The sequence below is a fragment of the Panthera pardus genome, unplaced genomic scaffold (genome assembly GCF_024362965.1).
Source record: "Panthera pardus isolate Hobbes unplaced genomic scaffold, ASM2436296v1 HiC_scaffold_21, whole genome shotgun sequence".
Taxonomy (NCBI): Eukaryota; Metazoa; Chordata; class Mammalia; order Carnivora; family Felidae; genus Panthera; species Panthera pardus.
The window spans coordinates 59,277,871-59,301,096 of record NW_026526777.1 but is presented as its reverse complement, the minus strand read 5'-3'; the positions used below and the strand labels follow the sequence as shown (position 1 = coordinate 59,301,096).

The 23,226-nt window shown below is 39.1% G+C and overlaps 1 long non-coding RNA gene and 1 other non-coding gene across 3 annotated transcripts in view; one reads left to right on the top strand and one right to left on the bottom strand.

Annotated features, from left to right (window-relative positions):
• The window catches only part of LOC109261525 (uncharacterized), a 265,266-nt gene that overhangs the window by 55,126 nt on the left and 186,914 nt on the right, over positions 1 to 23,226 (top strand). The window lies entirely within an intron of this gene.
• On the bottom strand, positions 9,425 to 9,528 carry LOC128778914 (U6 spliceosomal RNA). The gene has a single exon (XR_008424776.1). It is a non-coding gene; the product is annotated as a U6 spliceosomal RNA (small nuclear RNA).

The following is a 23,226-nucleotide window of genomic DNA, read 5'->3' as shown; positions in this document are numbered from 1 at the left end:
CTTCTAAAACACAGAAAGGTTTAAAGGGTGAAAAAAAATGTTTCAGGTAAATATTAACCAAAAGAAAGTTGAGGAGGTAGTTCTGAGACTTAACTAAATAGATTCTAGGACAGAAAACATTATTAAGGATAGAGAGGTCACTAATATTGATTTCAAAAAAAGCTTAATTTCCCAGGAAAACATATAATTCTAAATCTTTATGTTCTCAGCATCAAAATATATAAAGTCACACAACTACAGAGAGAAGTGAACAAACCCGACACCATTGTGGGAGATTTCAACATACCTCTGCCAAGTATTAAGTCAATCTGACGAAAAAATTAGTAAAGATTTGGAAAACTTGCATATACCTAAAAAGTTTGATTTGTTGGATAGGCTATCAGAAAAACTGCCCACAATTACAGAAAATGCATTCTCAAGCACACACAGGACATTTATAAAATGTGACCAATTGGCCGAAGACAGGTCTGAATGAATTTCAAAGAGCCAGTATTGTATGGGACACATTGCTTACAATATAATTAAAAGACAAACCAAGCGAAAATAGGTATCTTTAAAAATCCTCCATTTGAATCCTTTTCAACTCATAGGTCAAATATGAAATCACAGTATTTTGAACTACGGGATAAAAATACTAGACATGCCAAAACTTATGGATTATAATGATGCTTTAGGGAATTTGTAGCTTTAAATATAATAAAACATGATCACTTCTCCTTTTCTATGTAGATCTTTTTTTTAAATGTTCATTTATTCTGAGAGGGAGAGAAGGAAAACACACACACACACACACACACACAGAGTGCAAGCAGGGGAGAGGAAGAGAGAGACGGAAACACAGAATGTGGAGCAGGTTCCAGGCTCTGAGCTGTCAGCACAGAGCCAAAAAATCTTTTTTAATGTTTATTTATTTTTGAGAGAGAGACAAAGAGAGAGACAGAGAGAGAGAGAGACAGACAGAGTGTAAACAGGGGAGGTGAAGAGAGAGAAGGAGACACAGAATCTGAAGCAGGCTCCAAACTCTGAGCTGCCAGCACAAAGCCTGATGTGGGGCTCAAACTCACAGACAGCAAGATTATGACCTGGATCGAAGTCAGAGGTTTAACTGAATGAGCCACCCAGGTGCCTCTTTGAATTAGTTTTCTATGTACTTATCATAAGTTATATACCTCTGTCAACTACCAAAGTGTTCCTTCAGGGTGCTAAACCTTACAGGTACTCTGCCTTGAAAGGGCTCTCCTGGAGCCTCTGCTCCTGGAGCCTCTAGACTCCAGTCTAGACTGGTTAACATCCACCTGTGGCATGGTAGTTAACCTGGGATCACTTGTCAGAAAAATCTGAGGGATTTCCTTTGCTGCTCTAGCATGTTCAGTGTCCTATTTTTCCATATCTCATACCTTCCTTTTTAAACTTTTTAAATGTTTATTTATTTTTAAGAGAGAGAGAGAGACAGAGTGCGAATGGAGAAGGGGCAGAGAGAGAGAGAGAGAGGGACACACAAAATCTGAAGAAGGCTCCGGCCTCTGTGGCTCGAACTCACGAGTCATGAGATCATGACCTGAGCCAAAGTTGGATGCTTAACTGACTGAGCCATCCAGGCACCCCTCATTTCTTCCTTTTTTAATTGACTGTAAGTTAGTAGGTCACATCTTCTAACTTCCTGAAAAGGGGGGATTGGGAGTTATTTTTTTTTTAATTTTTAAAAATATTTATTTATTTTTTTGAGAGAAAGCAAGCAGGGGAGGGGCAGAGACAGAGGGAGACATAGAATCCAAAGCAGGCTCCAGTCTCTGAGCTGTCAGCAGAGAGCCTGACATGGGACTTGAACATATGAACTGGGAAATCATGACCTGAGCTGAAGTCGGAGGCTAAACTGATTGAGCCACTGAGGCGCACCAGGGAGCTAAAATTTTTTAAACCATTTATGAAATTTTTGTTAAACTATCCTCAAACTTTACAGGTCGTTTGGCTGAGTATACATTTCTAGATTGGAAATAATTTTTCCATTCCAAATCCAATACTGCTTGTCTTCCCCCTTTCTGTAAGGGAGCTGAGCTCTGTTCTAGTTCCCAGGGTGCTGACAATGAATAGTGACAATTCCTCGGTATACTGGGTGAGTGGTATCCCTACTAAGCCCCTTCACAGTAGAATCACATCTACTCTGACTCATTTCATTGATAATTCTTATTTTTTCTTTTCTCTCATTCTGGTTATTGGACATCCTGGACTAGTTCTTTAATTTTCTTAACTTTTCTCTCTTATTTTCCACTTCTTTCTGGCAGTTTCTTCAACTTTGGCCTTCAATACTTCTAGTTAGATCTTACATAATTTCTACTTTTCATATGTTTAACTTCTAATAGTTCTCTTTTAAGCTCTGAAAGATGTTTTCTCACCCCTTGACAGTTTTCTTTTTTGTTTTATGGTTGCAATATCATAACTTCATTTAAGAAGCTTTCTTCAGGCCTCTGCTATCTGTTCCTATGTTAGACCAAGCTCTAACAAGCTTCCTGGATTCTCCCAAAGGGTAGGAAGAGGAACTCATCAACCATGGGTTGAATGAGCTGGGTGATTTTATAGTTGGGGAATCTCAGATGTTAATATCTTTATATCTTCTGTTGATGAGAAAATTCCTCAGAAAATACTTGTGTTTAAATACCCACTATATACCAGGGTAAGGCAGGAACGACCACTCAACAGTGTAGACTAGGGGGGCAGGATATGATTGCTTCCTGGACAAACTTGCAACTAATTGTTTTTCTTATTTTAGTCCTTTTTATCTTCCACAGTGGTAGTAGGAAAATTGGATATGCAAAGAAAAATTATCCTTAACCGTTATCTCACATTACACAAAAATTCACTCAAAATGCATCATATACCCAAATATAAAAACTAGAACTTGAGAAAACACAGGAGAAAAAATTGTTCTTAACCTTGGAGTAGGTAAATACTTCTCAATTAAGACACAAAACACACATTATAAAAGAAAAAAATTATTTTGACATTACCAAAATTAAAACTTCTGCTCCTCAAAAGACACCATTAAGAAAATGAATAGGCAAACCATAAACACTAAACTGACAAAGAGCTTGTGTCTAGATTCTATAAAGAACTATAGAGCTTATTATTGATAATATAATACTCTATATTATAAGAGTAATAAAAGAAGACAATCCAATCAAAAATGGGTTAAAGATACAAAATCATGGGGCACTTGGGTGGCTCAGTTGGTTAAATGTCTGACTTTGGCTCAGGTCATGATCTTGCATTTGTGAGTTCAATTACCACATAAGGCTCACAGAGTCTGCTTCAGATCTTCTGTCCCTTTCTCTGCTCCTCCGTTGCTCATGATCTCTCTCTCTCTAAAATAAATAAACATTAAAAAATACAAAATATCATGAATTCCATTTCTATGAAATATCTAGAACAGTTAAATCCATAGAGACAGAACAGAGAATGGTGGTAGCCAAGGGGTAGGAAGAGACAGAAATAGTTATAAAATATAACTGTTTTACATGTATGGGATTTCCTTTTGGACTGATAAAAATGTTTTCGAACAGAAGGAAATGGTGACTGTATAATACTGTTTTATATCAGGTGAATCGCACTTCAGTGTAAAACAAACTGGACAAAACATGTGAATAAATGCTTCATCAAAGAGTATGGCCAATAAACACATGTGGCCAATAAACACATAAAAAGATGCAAAACACCATTACTCATAAGGGAAATGCAACTTAAAACCACAATGAGATACCACTATATGTATATATGTATATATATGTGCATATATATATACTGGAAAGGGGGAAATAAAAAAAGGTTGACAGTATCATGTTTTGTTGACGACATGGAAGAACTGAAACAATCAGATTTTAGGTGGAAATATGTATGTTAAAGCCACTTTAGAAAATACTTTGGCAGTTTCTAATAAAGTTAGACATATGCTAATCACATGGCTAGTCATTCTACTCTAGGATTTTCCCAAAATAAATAAAATAATATATCTGCACAAAAAATTACAGATGTTGATGGTAGCTTCATTAAATAATAGCCCCAAACTGGTAACAAGACAACAGTTGAATGGATAAATAAATTGTGATGTATCTTTATAATGAAATACTACTCAGCAGAGAAAAGGAACAAACACCTGACACAGGAATGAATCTTGAAAACAGTGTGCTGAGTGGAAAAAACATAAAAAACAGTTTATATCAAATTATAGAAAAGGCAAATGATTCTACAGTAACAGCAAACAGATCTGTAGTTGCCTGGAACTGGGGCCAGGAAGGATGGACAGCAGAAGGCATATGGAAACTTTTTGGGGTGATGGAAATAGTCTATGACTTCACTATGAAGTGACTCTACATGGTAAATGTATTTGTCAAAACCCAATGAACTATATGCTTAAGTGGGTGCACTCTATTGTATGTATGTAAACTGTATTGCATATAAATTGTACCTTCAAAAAGTTGCTTAAAGGAAAAAAAAAAGGTAGAGTTGTCTCGAGACAACTTGAAGAAAATTCCACTGGAGAAACACAGGATAATTATGGAGAAGCAATTGGAAAACTTATTACCTGTGGAAGTTGCTACAGTTCTAACTCATTGTGCTAACAACAAACGATGAGAAAGAATCAAATGCTTAAAAATCCATTAGAAAAATATTATCCTTTGCAAAGAGGCATTTCCCCTTGTCATTATGAACTTTCAAAGGAAAACTGATATAACTTAACCACATGTTTTCTTGTGCATCTTCAACAAATAGTGAAAACAATCTCATACACACATACATTTATTTAAATTGACTGCTCTCTGCACTTTTTTTAAAAGTAGGCTTCATGCCCAACATGGAGTCCAACATGGGGCTTGAACTCACGACCCTGAGATCAAGACCTGAACTAAAATCACGTGTCAAACACTTAACCAACTGAGCCACTCAGGCGCCCCTGAAAACCACTTGCTTTTAGAGAAAACTCTCAGAGTGTGAAATTATAAATACATTTGGATATTTTTAAAAAGGAAACAAATACATTATTAGTGTTTCATGAAACGAAACTTAAAATCTTACCTTTCTCATGAAATCTCCATTACAAGGAACCACAAGCACATTAACTATTAATTCCACCCTGAAAACATTAGGGTTGAAAATGCTCCCGTGTTCTCTATCTGATCAGGCTCTCAATAAAAACTCTTTCCATGCTTGAGAGATTGAATGAGGCTGCGTTGTGAACACACACACAGCAGACTCACATAATACTTAACTGTATACAGTGTTCGCAGAAATATTCAATCACTTATTCACTCACTAGTGAGTTCATTTAAAGCTCGCTGAGCTTATACTTTGTAGGATATGTAAGGAGGGAAGGTGTCAAATAGAAATATACTTGAAAATAAAAAGATTTGAGCAATGTTAACACCTAACACTAATATAATGTATTATGGCTAATTACAGCATTGTCATAGTGTCTATTTAATCCTTCACCTGAGGAAACTAGGCATTGTTGACAGATGAGTAAAGTGAGGCTTAAAATGTCTTTTTAAAAAACCTAGCCAAGGGGCGCCTGGGTGGCCCAGTCGGTTAAGCGTCCGACTTCAGCCAGGTCACGATCTCGCGGTCCGTGAGTTCGAGCCCCGCGACGGGCTCTGGGCTGATGGCTCGGAGCCTGGAGCCTGTTTCCGATTCTGTGTCTCCCTCTCTCTCTGCCCCTCCCCCGTTCATGCTCTGTCTCTCTCTGTCCCAAAAATAAATAAAAAACGTTGAAAAAAAAATTAAAAAAAAAAAAACCTAGCCAAGACTGTATGGAGATAACTGAACCAGGTCTTAAATGCAAGGCACTTGATTTGGTATTTTTGTGCCATAATATCACGGTACAGTAACAAGTTGTACGAATGTAGAAGAGTGATTAATTTTGTGGAGTGGAACAGAAGAGAACATCTGAGAGCAATTCGCATTCTAGTCTGCAAGGCAAGCACCAAGAATGCAACAAGGAATTAGCTCGCGGCAAACTGCATGATGACACTCCAGAATATCTTAATCTAATCTTTATAGAGAGGCAACGATTTTTCCTACTGCTAAGTCAAACTATTTAAAATATACGTAAATCATATCTAGAAGAAGTTTATCCACTCTACAACTTTCAAAAGATACTTTTAAATGTTTTGACAAGAATTATATTAGGATATTAAGGTCAGAATGTAAGGAATTTATGCTAAATTATTTTCTAAGTCTGCTACTGTAATATAATGAAAAAGAAATACTCTTAAATCTCTTGAAAATAATTTTATTAACTGCTTGATACTGTATGACTTTAATCCAAGAGCCAAGTGGGAAAAAACACAAGATTACTCTTTCATAATATTGTCCTATTTAAAACAGTATGCTATGTAAAAAGCAAGGATAAAAGTATACATTTTCGTGTTGAATTTATAATGTCTTTTTTGGTCCCCAGAACATTTCCTATCATAAACTTTGGGAGTAAGTGCTTTAATGTTTTGTTTTGTTTTGTTTTCCTCAAAGGTCTATTCACCTTAATTACCCCATCACCAACTTGCCTCTCTGTTCCATGTCTAATTAAGGAGGCTAAGGCAGAGTCTTGGGGAATCAGGCTCCATTTCCTAAGGAGGAAGTCCTAGACTTCCTGTAAGAGTGGTCCTATATGAGTTCAGTTAATGCCTGATTGACTATACTGATGTATCCTGCACTGTTTTGTAAGCATTATTGCTTAATAATATATGCAAAAGTCAAGATGAATATAAAAACTTCCGTGGATCTGCTTTATAAAACTAGAGAGATTTGCTTGTGTTGAGGAGAGAAGAGGAATAGGTAATACCTTTTCCTTAAATCTGTTCTGGTATTTGTCTTTATCTCAAATAACCAAGGAATGGTGCTCTTACTCTTCTGCCTTAGAGAAGAGCTATTAATATTTCCCTTCTCCCTTTTTTCTTCATGCCTGGCCACACACGCTTTCCCGCCTTGCCCTGCTCACTCAGCTGAAGCTCAGGGCTCACCAGCTCAGGCCTGAGGTGGAGTCACTTTCCACATTAGTTCAAATGGATTGGAACTGTGGCATTCAACAGTCCAAACCAGAGTTAGCTTATTTGCAGCATACAAAAAATTCCACCCACTCGTTGCTGCTTCCTGCTCAGTAGATACCAGCTCCTAAAATCAGTGCCAGTGTGATAGATCTGAGCAGAGAAATGCCCCCTGATCAACTTGTTTTTCCTGACTCACCAGAGATACTCCCCATGAAGCACATGTTTTAAGGGAACACAAATGGCTTCCCAGAGAGGAAAGAAATACCTTGTGAGTAACTCTGGGACCTTAAAAAAGTTACTTACTGTATGAACTTGAATTTACTCATCTTAACATGGGAATAATGGATCCTAATTGAGAGGTTGTTGTGAACATTAAAACAGTAACACAGGGCTTAGCACAGTGACTGGCACAAGTAGATCAATTTTTCCTTGGCAGGGTCCTTAGGCCAATTTTATAAGATTTTCCCCCATACAGTTCTTGAACATTTTTGTTAGATTTATGTCTATATCACTTGCAATTTTTTTGCTATTTTAAATGGTTTTTTTGTTTGTTGCTATGTTGCTGGTGTAAACAAATACAGTTGGAGTTTTATACAGAAAATTTTTGTTAATCCCTCAATCTTACTAATATTATTTGTGATATTTTTATGAAGTTTTATGTAACCATGTCCTCTGTGCATTATGACAACTTTGCTTCAGGCTTCCTAACCCTTATGGTTTTTTTTTTTCTTTTTTTAATTTATCTTTTCTGACTGCACTTTAGGACCTTCAGCACAGTGCTGAAGAGAAGCTAGTGATATTGGGCATACTTATCCTGATTTTGAATAAAATGTCTTTAGTGTTTTATAATTAAGAATGATGTTTGGTAGATATTGTTCTTCAGGTTAAACATTCCTACTTTGCTGGAAAAAATTTTAAATCATGCCTGGGTATTGGATCTTATCAAATGCATTTTCCATATTAATTGGAATGACTATATGATTTTATCTCCTCAAATGTTGTAAATGACAATTATAGCTTTTTAAGTTAAAGCATTTTTTTTTTTACTCCTGAGATAAAGCCAAGATCCTATTTGCTATGTTTTGTTTGGGATTTTTCTATGTCCATGAGTGATACTGACCTTTAATTTTGCTTTTCATAGTAGATTTAATTTTATTCCTCAAAGCAATTTACCATTTTTATTATTTTCATATGATAAGTTGACAGGGATTCTTTTTTTTCCTTGAAAAATCTGTATGAGATTTGAATGATTTATCCAAAGTTTGAAAAAATTTAGTAAATACACACATACACACACCTCAGATCTTTATCCATTCATCTATTAATGGACACTTGAGCTGCTTCCAGATGAGTAAAGTTTACCAGTCAAGTCTGAAACGTTTCAGCTACTATTTACTCAGATAGTTTTTCTGCACCCTCTTCCCAACTTTCCTGCCATTCTACTACTCCCAATACATGTATGTCGGTGAACTTAATGGTGTCCCACATTTCTATGAGGTTCCGTTTCATTTTCTTCATTCCTAAAAAAAATAATAATAAATGTTTATTTTTTAAGAGAAAGAGACAGAGTGCGAGTGGGTGAGGGGCAGAGAGAGAGGGAGACACAGAATGGGAAGCAGTTTCCAGGCTCTGAGCTGTCAGCACAGAGCCAGATGTGGGGCTCAAACTCACGAACTGCGAGATTATGACCTGGGCTGAAGTCAATGCTTAACTGACTGAGCCACCCAGGCACCCCTCATTTTCTTCATTCTTTTATTTCCCCTCTAAGGATATTTGCTATTTGGGAGATTTCTATAATCGTACAGAAATTTATTTTGGTGTGTCCTGTTTCTTCATAAAGATTGAGTATTTATTAATTTAAAATGTATTTATTTTGAGAAAGTGAGAGCAGAGGGGAAGAGTAGAGGGAGGGAGAGACAGAATCGAGTGGGGCTCAAACTCATGAACTGTGAGATCATGGCCTGAGCAGAGAACAAGAGCCAGACACTTAACCAACTGAGCCAAGATCGAGGTATTTAAATGTCTTCACAAGTCCTCTGAATCTCTAAAATACTCTGTAGTCATAAATTTGAGATTGAGTTTTAACATCCTATTGAAATTACCATACTCTTTTTGGGAAGAATTTTAAATTTGATGAAAATCTTAAAAATATGTAATGTTTCAGGGCGCCTGGGTGGGTCACTCGGTTGAGTGTCTGACTTCAGCTCAGGTCATGATCTCTCTGTTCCCGAGTTCGAGCCCCGTGTCAGGCTCTATGCTGACAGCTCAAAGCCTGGAGCCTGTTTTGGATTCTGTGTCTTCCTCTCTCTGTCTCTCTCTACCCTCCCCCTGTTCACGCTGTCTCTCTCTCTCTGAAAAATAAATAAACGTTAAAATTTTGTTTTTAAATAAAAAATATGTAATGTTTCACAAATTTGCATGTCATCTTTGTGCAGAGGCTATAGTAGTTTCTGTGTCATTCCAATTTTAGTGTAAGCGCTGCCAAAGTGATCACTCGACATTCCCCCTCCCCCTTCACCATTGTTCAAGCTCAATTACTCTGGATTCATATTCACAACATTTCTTCTGTCAGCTCAAATCTACTGCTGAGTCTATCTAGTGAAGTTTCATTTTGGTTATTACACTTTCTAAATTTAGAATTCCCATGTGGTTATTTTTTATAGGTTGTATCTTTTTCTTCTGTTTATTTTGAGAGAGAGAGAGCGAAAGAGCACGTGAGTCCAATGGTGGAGAGGCAGAGAAAATGAGGGGAGGGGGGAAGAGAGAGAGGATCCAAAGCAGGTTCTGCGCTGACAGGAGTGAGTCCAATGTGGGGCTCAAACTCATGAAATGCAAGATCATGACCGGAGCTGAAGTCAGACACTTAAACAACTGAGCCACCCAAGTGTTCCTAGAGTTGTATCTTTTTACTGACTTTTTCCATTTGATTAGACACTGTCAACATTCCACACTTTAACTCCTGAGGTATGGTTTTCTTGAATTCTTTAAACATATTTATAATGGCTGCTTTGAAATTTTTGTCTGCTAAGTCCAACATGTGGCCCCCTTCAATTTCCTGCACTTTTTTCCTCCTGTGTATAGGTCACACTTCCTTGTTTCTTCATAAGTCTTGTAATTTTCTGTTGACAACTGAGCATTTTTGACAGTGTATTGCGACAACTCTAGATATGGATATCTCGCCTACCTACCCCAGGGGGTTGGTACTGTTGTTAGTGAATCAGTTGTTTAGTGACTTTCCTGCAGGCTGCAGTATGTGATGTTCCTACTCCGATTTTTTTTTGGGGGGTGGGGGGTTTGGTTTTAATCTTTTCGCATGGTTACCTAAGGTTTGTCCATAGGTCAGTATAAGCTACTTTGAAAGTTGTGTTTAAGCCCGCTTGGAAGTTAGATTTTTACTCTTTGACATTGAGTGTATACACCTTGGAGGTTGTTATCATGGTTCAAAGAGGTAGGATTTTGTGTTCCTGCCTCTCCATCAGCCAGGGCTTGTATTACTCCTTCGGAGTCACTCCTGGGAGGGCATGGACTTGGACTGCCAAACTGCCAGGGATGCATCTCCTTTATTTTAAAGTCTAGCTTCCTAGGAGCTGCTCCTGGGTCAGAGCAGCCTACTGTTCACCTAGTATGGTTGCAGGGGTGCTGAGGCCTGCAGTGCCAGTGAGGCTCGCACTCCAAATCTTCCCTGTGGGTTGCTCTGATTGCTCCTGAGTGGGGGCGGCTGAGCACACCCTTCTTGAGTCTGAAAGTTTTACTGTGATACTAGGAGGGTTCTTCTTGGCTATGTCTTTTCCCTGACGCTCTCTGTTAAAACTATTGATTGTTTGGTCATCTCTTTATTGACACAGTATCACAGGGCTATAGGCAGTCTTGGAATTGCTCTCCACCAAGATCCCCATTACTTTCAACAACACCCTTGAGCAGAGGATTGTACCCTGTTTCAAAACAGGTCAATTCTCTCAGGCAGTGCCATAGGGCTCTTCTTCCTTATAACCTCTTGTCCTCTGGGCAGAACCTCTGTGCCACTTCACAGACCCGGGGGTGAGGATGGAGTCCCCTTCTGGAGTTACACTTTGGATCCAGAGTGCGTGTTGGGGTGGGGGTGGGGACACTGATCTGGGGCTGCTTCTCTGCTCTGGTGCCTCTGTCCTATGGGTAAGCTGGGATACGACAACTGGGCCAGTATTCTTGGCCCACCGCACTTGGGGTAGAGCTGCAACATGGGCTAGGAGATCTCCCACAGTGAAACTGTACCCTAGACTGTGAGCTGAGGGGAGTGGGGGCCTCTTCTTGACTGCAGTCCTGGAGCAGAACCCCAGAACAGTCTTCTTAAGACAACTTGGGCTGGTGGGTGCATGGATCAAGGGCCACGGACTCCTTGTTCTTTCTAACACTTAGTAGACTTTCTTGGTTCTATTGATGGACTGTTTCTCCATTTGTTGTATGCCTTTAGGAAAACTTCCTGAGACTTTAAATGATTTTTAAAGTTTTCTCCATCTAAAATATTTGTTAGGGACAGAATTCACTGTGTCTTCACTCTGCTATTCCGAAGGCAGTCTTCTATTTTTTTCTTCAATTTACATCCAGGAGAAACTATGATCTCATGGATATTTTGCATGTGCTATATAGGAAAGCATAATGGCTCTTTAGCCATTATTTATAAGTTTTGAGAGTATTTGGAAAGTTTCCATCCTAAATTTGCAGACTTGAATGTGAGTTGTTCTTTTTTCTTAAAAGACATCATGACTTGTTTGAACGCAATTGCTATGTCAGACAAAAGAAATGCAGTGAGGCACAGAGGTCCATAGAGCCATGATATAAATGTCACAAGATTCTTAATAACAATGGCACTTGTGGGTTTTTCACTGTATACCAAAACAGTGCTCTGGCTTTTGGGTGGCATCTAGTAAATCTATGATCCACTTATTTATGTGCTAAATACAGCAGGACTGCTGCTGGCTCAGGCTGCTTGCAAGGCGCTAGGAATCTGGCAATGAGCTACATAGACCCTGTCCTCTGTGCCTCCTTCGGGAAACACCTAATATGCATATAAATATACAATCACAAACTGTGGGAGAGCTAGCAAGGCAATAGTCTGAGTGCCTTTAGATACAACTTGGGGTGGGATGGTCTAACCAAGGTGGTCAGGGAAGGTTTCTTAAAAGAGCTGAGTCTTGAAGAAGGATAAGACAATCATGCAAAAAGTTGAGAGAAGAGGACTTAAAACATAGAAAACAGCATATACAAAATCCTGTAATGGGAAAGAGCTTTTCCATGACTACGAAATTGAAAAAAAGCTAGAAAATAAGAAAGATAGAGGAAGAAAAAGAAAACAAAGAAAGAGAGGAGAGATTAGCAAAGTGGTAAAAAGGGTAAAGACTAATAATTGTGATTTCAATTTGCATTGTTCTTTTTTTTCCAATGCATTATTGTAAATTTAAGTTATATTTATAATCAAAGTTATATTAATAAAATTAAAATGTTGACAAGCATTTGTAAAGAGAGGAGAAAACGGGACGGGAAGGAAAGGACCAGGTAGGGCTAGGAAAGAGATGCATTGATCTAGTGGAGGCGTCTCGTGGTTGGACGTGGCTGGTACCATGACGCCCAGTAGTGGCTGGAGGCAATGGCCATGTGATGACGGCCTGGTGGAGGCAGACCTGAGAGGAAACCCAGGCAGCACACCTACCTCTTGCCATCAATGAGTCAACAACAGGGTGACACCAGACGGGGTTTGATAAAATCACTGTTTCAGTAACAGAAGTCTTGGCACAGGGTGGAGGGTGGCTTCAATGGATAACTTCGCAGAGGGTCTCCTTAGACCAACATGAGGTCACTGCTCTGATTAATGGCAACTGTCTCACAGAAAATGAAGCTGCAAAGTGGTGTTCACGGGCCAAGTTCAGCTGGTTGATATGTTTTCTTTGGTTTATACAGTGTTAAAACATTTCTAAATTAGTTAACAGATAACAAAAATTGGGGGATTTTATGCAAACCTCAAATTTCCTGTGGTCTTAAGAAACCTGGAGTCTGACAACACTGAGTGAACACTCGTGGATGAGGCACCAGCTTGTGAGCTCATCCTGTGGGCCCTGGCCCTCACCCTTGATCCCCAACCCTTGTAAAACTGCTGTTCTTTCTTGGCCTCTGTCAGCATGTGAGAATGCATTAGAAAAGCATTTCAGGGAGGAGACAGAAAAACATGGTCACGATGATGGGTGAGGGTCAGGGAAGGGTCTACACTGGCCTACGATTTATTTTTCTTTTTCATTTCATTTTTTAATTTATTGACAGAGAGTTCGCACATGTAAGAAAGAGCACATGCAAGTGGGGGGAGGGGCAGGGGGAAAGGGAGGGGAAAGAGAGAATCTTAAGTAGGCTCCATGCTCAGCTCAGACCCTGACTGGGGGCTCACTCTCACGACTGCAAGACCATGACTGTGAGATCATGACCATAAGACTGCGACCTGAGCCAAAATCAAGATTTGGATGCTTAACTGACTGAGCTACCCAGGCACCTCTCTCTTGCTTACTCGTTGGCAGCCTTCTCAGTTATTTCAGTCTAAGGTCTATCAGACCAGCATCTGAGGCATCTGAGCAGACACTGTATCGGCATGTGGTCATGCTCAGAGGGAGAACCAGCTGACACTCGTACTGTCCTTAGTAACGTCTGAAATGCTGTGAGCTCAGCTGCTAGCCAAGCCCCATGGAGATTAGGAGATCGGACATTTTAAAGTGATGTGACAGTCAGTGTTAATAAAACTGGGCTTCCACTTTGGAAAAGCAAGTTGAGTACATCCTTTTACTTTCCTGCCACAGAATACCCACTGGGCAAGGAAGATGTGCACGATCAGTAATCCCAAATCCATGCAAGCTAGGGCTCAGGTCTAGGTGACTTTTCATACTCCACGTGGCACTGAGCCCTGAGCACTGCTTTTGGGTACCATACACGGAGCCTGAGGGGGACATTGCTATTCTTAGCAGCAATAAACTTCGAACAGCAGAGAGAAAATGTGTCACAGGGAGGAAATAGGATGTTAGTGGTTTGAATAAGTGCCTCAGAACTGCATTCATTCCATGAGACAGACTTTGCCATTCAAAATTCTTGGAATAAGAGTCTGGCAAGTGGATGCCACTTATTTAAAATCAATGTTCCACCCATGCCTAAAATGTAGACCCTGACCCCACATGAGATCCTTCCTCTCATTTTCATGATTGGAAGCATGTGGGGCAGAGGAACGGCAGGTCTGGAGAAGACGTGCTCTCTTTTGAGCTCTGCTGTTGCTGGATGTGGGCCCCTGGCTCACACGGGTACAATGAAGATTAACTGAAGTCTGCTTCACACCTAGCAAATGCTTGCACCTAATCGCTCAAATTCTTGGTTTCCTTTGCTCACCAGGCAAATTCACTATTACAAATGCACTTCATGGACAAGATTCTTTTCTCTTATCATGTGCCTGCTCTCCTAAGTCTGTAGTAGGCGTGTGCACCTTGGTGAAGGAGCTTGAGGAAAGTGCACGAGAGCAGCACGGGGGTGCATTATCCCACACAGAAATGGTGTTGCTACACATGAAACCAACTTGTGCCCGGCCTTGCGATGCTGCCCTGGTCATGCATATGACAGCAAGAAACAATCGTGAAAATGCCCATGGTCTTCAGCTTGTGCCTGCCCCTCGTCAACCACGCTCCACCCCTCCCAGCTGGAAATATAAGACAGTCAAAAAGTAGTTCAAGAATCTCCCGTTTCAGCCGTCAGGAGTCATTCAGCAGGACTTTGATTCTATGCATTTCTGAGCCATGAGGGTGAGGCCAAGACCATGTTGGAAGAACTGACTAAAACGGGTGCCAAATGAAACTACATTCCACTGCGCATTCCCAGCAACATAAAATAATACAGATAAGAGGTTCACTGTTCAATCCCATCCACATCATGTTGGAAGTATAAAAGTCCATTATGGAGTTAATATTTATCTTTAAGAATTTCTTTTCCTTCTCTTACCAGCTTAATGGCACATCATGCCAATTGAAGAATACTGTAAGAATTCTAAAAATTTACATATTGTTATCTGCAAAAGCAACAGAACACAGCACTAGGAATAAGGAAAGCAAAAATGTTGATTTGTAGAGGGAGTTTCAGAGAGACTGTAATTTAATTCTTCTTTGAAGTTTTAAATGCCCCTCCACCACTTTGGAAAAATATTCATTTTTCCCTTTCTTTTCACTCACTGACTCAGTATCACAGAAACACAAACGAAGAGAGAGAAACAGATTCGTGTGTGTCTGTGCATGCGTGTGTGTGTGTACGCATGGACAGTGAGAGGGGAGATTATGTGAACATGTGGGATGTTTTCCCGGGTTATGGGAGCAGTTCTTAGCAGTCCACCAAGAATTCCCGGAATCAGAGTCAGTCCAGCCCCTTTCTTCCAGGTCAGTGTCAACTTAAGCAGCCTCTAAAGATCAACAGGATCTTTCTCTCCACGTTATGATTTCTTGCTAAGCCTCTATTTTAAGGAAGAAATGGAAGAAATCGGAGGATGAAGTGAGGGGAAAAACGCAGGAGAAAGGAAGGGGGAGAGGGAAAAGGGAAGAGAAGAGAAGAGAGGAGAAGAGTTTGAACATGAACAGGGGGAGGAAAAGTCACAGCAAGGAGGGAGGGAAGAGGAAGAAAAGGAGGAGAGAGGGACAGCAGAAGGCTGAGTGGGTGGAGGGCCTTTCCCCACCTCCACCAACCCGCTCCACAGACGGGAAACCAGATACAGCAGGACATTGTGTTCTTCTCCTGAAAAACAACCAGACTGCCCTCCGAAACAGTTAATCCTCTTGCTTATCTTTGTAACACGACGAGATGTTAACAGGATTTCTACTGCACAGAAATGTGGTTTTTATTCATTTAAAAAATGATATTTTCTCTTTGCTAAAATACAAGTGTGACATACAAACTTTCTAATATCAATGAACGGGACGAATAACAATCTCTCTTTGGTAAAAGTGACTTAACTAAAGGATGCCAAAAAAAGTCTGAGAAAGGCCTTATCTTTTCTTGCACATCCTATTTATTTTTGGAAAATACTGAATTACTGAAATTAACCAAGCCAAACCAATACAAAACCTGCTGTAAGCTTGGTCCATCCCTGAGTATGATCTGGGGTACTGCTTGTGGAGATAAGACTATAACTGGGCGAAGACAAGAGTAAGAAGTAATCCCTGTTAACACCAGAATTTTTCAAGAGCTAGAACAAACAATCCTAAAATTTGTATGGAACAAGAAAAGACCTTGAATAGCCAAAGTAATGTTGAAAAAGAAAAGCAAAGCGGGAGGCCTCACAATTCCAGACTCTAACCTGTATTGCAAATTTCTAACAGGGTAACCATGGATTCACAGGCAACTATAAGGTATGCTATCGAGCTCAGATGTACACTTTGCCCAGTCTCTCCCACTAGTGTAGTACTATACTAGCAAATAATAGTACATCACAGCTAGGACACTGACATTGATAAAATCCACCAGTCTTATTCAGATTTCAGAAAAACACATTTCACTTGTGCTCGTGTGCACGTGTTCATGTGTGTGTTCAGTGCTCTACAGTTTTACTACATGTGTAGGGTCCTATATACCAGTCAAGACACTGAAGAATTCCAGGGCACCTGGCTAGTTCAATCAGAAGAGCATGAGACTCTTGATCTTGGGGTTGTGAGTTTGAACTTCATGTTGGGTATAGAGACTGCTTAAATAAATTAAAAAAAAATACTAAAAAAACAAAGACACTGACCAATTCTATCACTACAAGAATTCTTTATGCTGCCTTTTATAACCCACTTCTATCTCCCCACCCCCATCCCAACATCTAGACGCTATTAATCTGTCTTCCATTTCTAAAATTCTGCCACTTCAAAAAGTTATAAAAAAAGAATTGTCCAGTACATAGTCATTGGGATTGGATTTTTTTTCCCTCATCACAGTTTTCTGGTGATTAATCCAAGCTATTATGCCTTTCATTTCTATAGCAGTTTTGAGACATAATTCACATACCACAAAATTCACCCTGTTTTTATTAACAGGGCAGAATACATATAACATAAAATTTACCATTTTAACCATTTTAAGGTGTGCAATACAATGGCATTAGGTATATTCACAATGTTCTGCAACCATCAACACTACCTTATTCCAGAACATTTTCATCACCCCAAAAGGAAATTTCAGTCTACTAAGCAGCCTCCTCATCCTCCCCTCCCCCAAGGACCCAGAGACACATAATGTCCTTCCTCTCTATAGATTTGCCTATTTTGGATACTTCACATGAATGGAATCACACAATATGCGTCCTTTTGTGACTGGCTTCTTTCACCTAGCATGTTTTCAGGGATAATCCACATGGTAGCATGTGTCAGTACATCATTCATTTTTGTTGTGGAATAATATTCCATCATATGGATATACAACATTTTTGGGTTGTCTCTATTTTTTTTTTACATTACTGAAATAATGGTGCTATGAACATCTGTGTAGTTACATGGATAGGGGTGTCTGCTGACTTAGTAGGTTGAGCGTCCAACTACTGATTTGACACAGGTCATGATCACGGTTCACAGGTCATGATCTCACGGTTCATGGAATTGAGCCCTACGCTGGGCTCTGTGCTGGCAGCGAGAGACCTACTTGGGATTCTCTTTCTCAACTATTTTTAACTTTTTACATTCTATTTTCAACTTTCCTATAGGGGCTACCCCAGTTTGCAATCCCAACAGTACATAAGGTTTCTTTTTCCTCTATACCCTCGCCAATACTTATTGTTTCTTAGATTTTTGATTTTAGCCATTCTAACAGGTGTGAGGTGATAGCTCACTGTAGTTTTGATGTGCATTTCCCTGGTTACACAGAAATAAACCCACAACTATATGGTCAATTAATCTTTGAGAAAGGAGGAAAGAATATACAATGGGAAAGAGAGTCTCTTTAACAAATGGTATTGGGAAACTTTATAGGTGATCAACATATGCTTGATACACCAAGTTGAATTAATTGATGAGTATTTATTCAGGTTTTTGGGGATACAAGGTATAAGACTTAGTTCCTACCCTCAGGAACAATAACAGGTATTTAAAGTGCTTTATACAGGTAAATCACAAGGTAAGACTTCTACATTGTTCTAACGTACAGGTGTGGGAAGGGAAGTATTAGCATCCTAGTGAAATACTGAATTAGAACAAGATAAATGAAGGAAAGGAGAGAGGGAGGAAGGGCAGGAGGGATCTTAGCTAAGAAAGTTTATTACTCAAAACGTACCGAATTAACTCAGCAGCCCTGGGAAGACTGTGGTTTTGTTTTCTCTCAATTCCCCAACTCACTCTCAAATGAGGGGTCATTTGGTATTCCCACTTTTCATGCCTACTCAGCACTGAAACCTAAAGAGACAAGGGTCTGTAACTGAGTATAGAGTAAGGAAAAAGGCACCAAGCAAAGGGCATAGTTTTGGTGATGCCATAGATAAGTTATAGCATCCCATTGCTTCTTGCAGATCACCAAATAATATTCTCAACCAGGTTTCTGAATGGGGATTAAACCCTAAAACTCTATGGCTGCATTGCAAGTAATAGATAAGGACCCTTCTTTGCATCTACAATGGCACTGGTTATGTGCAGTCTTAGGAGAAATGAGAAGACAGTCATTTGAATAAGCTTCAAGGTTCTGTACTCCCAATGAGGGAGCCAGTCTAGAGTAAATGGACCTGGTAGTAAACAGCACCACTGTATAGGGCCTGTTGAAACAATGGGGAAAAGAGTTTAATCATCATTCTTAGATGACCTGATTCTGAGTCAGTTTTTCACATTCTAGGTTGCTAATTGGCCTACAAACCAGTCTTGTCCCATGCAATGGCTTATAAATCATCTGTGTTTATGAAGTACATGGACATGTTTTACCTGCTCTGACCCTACCAAATAAAACACAAATTACCTAGGCAAAGGCATACATATAAGGCTTGTTTACTATTTTTTTAAATATCAAAGGAAACTTTCTAATTTTTTCTGCAGTCCTAAGAATACGTGTTACAGGAAAAATATCACTGAGAAAAATATTAAGTTGTTTTAAGATATTTTATAATAAGATAATTTCAGTTTCAAAGACCAAACCATATTTAGTTTACCATTTTGAGAACAGACAAGGGGTCGTTTTTAGAAGACAAGTGTATTACTCAGAGAGAAGGAAGGTTCTCATGCATGAATTTGTTCCATTTCCAGCCCGCCTACCTCAGTCCACAGGACTGCAAGCCACATCAGCTGACATTCCTCCCAGCTTATAAACCAGCTTCAACTTCTCACCTACCCTGGGCACCCAGGACGCCCGCCACCTACAGGTAGGTGTTCGTTTTGCAATGACTACCATCTATCCTACATCTGTTTGCTCTCCAAACACCAGCTTTTGCATGTAGACCAGCAGACTAGTACACTTTGAAAACTTGGAGCAGTCTCCTCTCATCTAGTAGCCTGTACTGCCCTCTTTCCCGTCAACCTTCTAGAAAGTATGGGCCTCACTTACTCCCATTTACTCACTTCTAATTCACTTTTGTGATAATTTAGAGGTTTTTTGAAACAATCCCAAATTTACTAAAAATTTTAAATACAGTACAAAGCATGTTTTTTACCGAATCATTTGGGAGTAAGTTTGTACAAACAAGGAATATAGCTTACATAACTGCTATACAACCGTCAAGGGGAGGAAATGAATATTGATATATCCCTACACCTAATTCTCAAACCCCACTCATGATTCACCCATTGTTCCAATCATATTCTTTGTAGCAAAAGGAGATAATTCAGAATCATGTATTGCATTCAGTTGTCATGTCTCTTTAATCCTCTGCAACCTGGAAGGGTTTCTCAGTCTTTCCTTGACTTTCATGACCTTGACATTTTTGAAGGATACAGGCCAGTAATTTTGTAGTACAGAAGCCTTCCATTGGTGTTTGATGTTTTGTCATGAGGAGATTTAGCCTATGTATCACTGGTAAGGATAACATAAAATTTGTGCTATGTTCTTCTGAATCATTGGCACACTATTTCAATTTGTTCCAGTACTGATAATGTTCACTTACTACTTGATTAAGATGATGTCTGCCAGGCTTCTCAACTATAGGCTACTTTTCCTTCTGAAATTAAAAAAATATGTGGGAGATACTTTCAAAATAAGTAAATATCCTATTCCTTATCAAAATTTTCACTCATTCATTTTTATATATCAGTGTGGACTCATGGATTCATATACTCTGGGCTGCAATCCATAACTATCATTTATTTTGGTGTTCTAATTGTGCCAGATTTTGCTAGTGGCAGCCTCTTGCAAGCTAACTCCTGTGTCCTTTTGCTATGTCTCCATCATTGTTTGAGAATGTTCTTACTTTCTGACCTAATGAAACGTTCAAAGCTCATCTTATTTTTTCTTTCATCCAAACCTGAAATCAGTGATTTCACCAAGGAGCCCTGGTTTCTTTCAGATATTTAAAAGCTAATATCTGGGTACTAAATGTGCTCATTGATACTGGAGTAGTGCTGCCTCAGGACCTCTTAGTAGAGAGAGCTACGGAAAGTACACACACACACACACACACACGAGTAAAACACATTTACTTCTGTTTATTCATCCATTCATCCATCTTGAACACTATGAGTTTATACTAAAACCAGGTTCATTTTAGTTTTCCCCTTTTCTACATTTGTAACTCAGAGGTACCTGAAATTCAGCACATCTAAAACCAAACATAACTTTTCTAGTTCTCCAAATCTGTTCACCCACCTAATTTCCCATCTCATTTAATACCATTTATCTTGATGCCCAAACCTTAGAACTTTCTAGGTTCTTCCTTTGCCTCCACCTTCCACATCCAATCATTCACGGAGTCCTGCCTTTTCCATTTCTCGACTATCTCCAGGTGTGCACCATCTTTTTATCCACCAGCTTGTCTTAACGGATGAGTTAGACTTCTCGCTTTTCACACAGGCATTTGTGGCTACTTCCACTTCCGTTCAAAAACTTCCAGGAGCTCTTTTATCACACTCAGAAAAAATCCCAAAGGCTTTGCTACTATAGCTTTCCAGACCTTCTCATGACCAGAACCCCTATTCCATCTGCCTTCATTTACAATGTATGGAAAGCCACACTGGCCTCCTTGTTGCTGTGCAAACATGCTAAGCATGCCCCTGCCTCTCAGACTTTTGCACTCGCCCTCTCTTCCCCTGAACACCTGCATGATTTGTTCTCTCACCTCCTTTGGGATTTTTCTCAAATAGTATCTTCTCAGCAAGGCTTTCTTTGATTCTTATGTAAAGATAGTAACCCCTCGACATTCACTATCCCCTTATCCAACTTTATTTACAGTCATAACCACTACAACTTTCTTATATTTTATCTCTTTGCCTGCTACCAGTCTTCCCCAATGTAACATAAGTTCCTTTAGCACATAGATTTCATAGGGTTTTTTTTCTTGGTCTCATTTATCGTTGTATCCCTAACATCCAGAACAATGTGTGACACAGAGTAGGTACACAGTAAATATTTGGCGATTGAACATTTCCTCCTGGTCTTCTTAGTTACACTGCACAGTAGCTTACTATTCTATCATGTAGTATGTCATAATTAAATAATTCTCCTTATAACGGATGTTTAGGTTGCTTCTTTTTGTCCTCCATTGTAAGGCACTGCTATCATGAAGAACATTGTGTGTGAATTTTTTTGTTTTTCATGAATGAAATTTCTAGGAGTTTTGGGGTAAAAGAGTTTATCATTATTGTTATATATTACGCACTGCTCTCCAAAATAGTTGTAATATTTACAAATTACAAGAGCAATAATTGTGTATAGAAAGTCCTATAGTTTTTCTAAATAATATATATAATTCAAAAGTTTAAATTATTACAGAGGCATGTGACGCAAAGTTTTCATCCCATTCTTGTCCCCCATTCCTCTAGTCCCCATATACCCTCACAGATACTGTTGTTTGTTTTCACATATCCTTCCCCAGTTTCTCTCTCTCCCCCTCTCGCTCCTTCCCTATCTCTCTCTCCCTGTCTCTTTTATATGCTTCTTTTTATCTATGAACTATGTGTTCATATCCTTTGCTCATTTTTATGTTGGTTATTGGCTTTTTCTCTATTTCTATGGGTACTCTGCGTATTCGAGAAATTGGCTTTGTAATATGGATTGCAAAGATATAGTCCCAATTTGCCATAATTTTGACTTTATCATGCAAATTTAATAGAATTTATTATTTTCTTTTGGAGGTTTTGGATGCTAAGTCACAGTTAGAAAAACTTCCACCTCAAGATAACTCTCCTATGATTTCTTCTGGAATGTTTTAGTTTTTATCCTTAAATCTTTGATCCACTTGGAATTTACCCGGGTGTGGGATAAGGGACACAGATCCCATTTTATTTTATTTTTCCAGATGACTCATCTATTGTCCTTATGCCACTTATTGATTGATTAATCTTTTCCCAGTTTTCTGAAATACTTGTATTATTTACAGAATTCCTACGTATATATGGGATTTTCTTTTTCTGTTCCATTGGTTTATCTATTACATGAAGGGAGAAAAACCCTTTAATTTTAAAAAGTGGCTTTCATTAAGCAAAGGGAAAAAAAAGTAGACAAATCAAAAAACAGACTCTTAACTATAGAGCACAAACTGATGGTTAATAGAGAGGAGGTGGGGGTGGGGGAAATAGGTGAAGGGGATTAAGAGTACACGTACACGTATCTTGTTGAGCACTGAGTAAAATATGAGATTGTTGAATCACGATACTGTGAAATGAATGTTAACTACATTAGAATTCAAAAATTAAAAAAAATTTAAAAAGAAGTGGCTTTCATGAATTTCTGCTTCTAATAGCCAGATTTTACACATCTTATGTGTTTTTGTGAAAAATAAAGGAATTAACTCCCAGCTGGGAGTTATTTCTCACCTGACTCTCATGTTCTGGTCTCTCTTCCACTACAAATTCATAACCAATTCACTTTTTTCAGCTCAGTGTTTAATGGCACCTCTATTTCAAGAAAGCCATACTGAACTCTAGACTCCCAATTGCTGATCCTCCCAAGTGCCCACCACCTCAGTTTACTGACAACCACCAAACCAGTAACCTCATAGTCATCCTCTTTCCCTCTATCACCCCACACCCAGTCATCAGCAAATAACATGCAC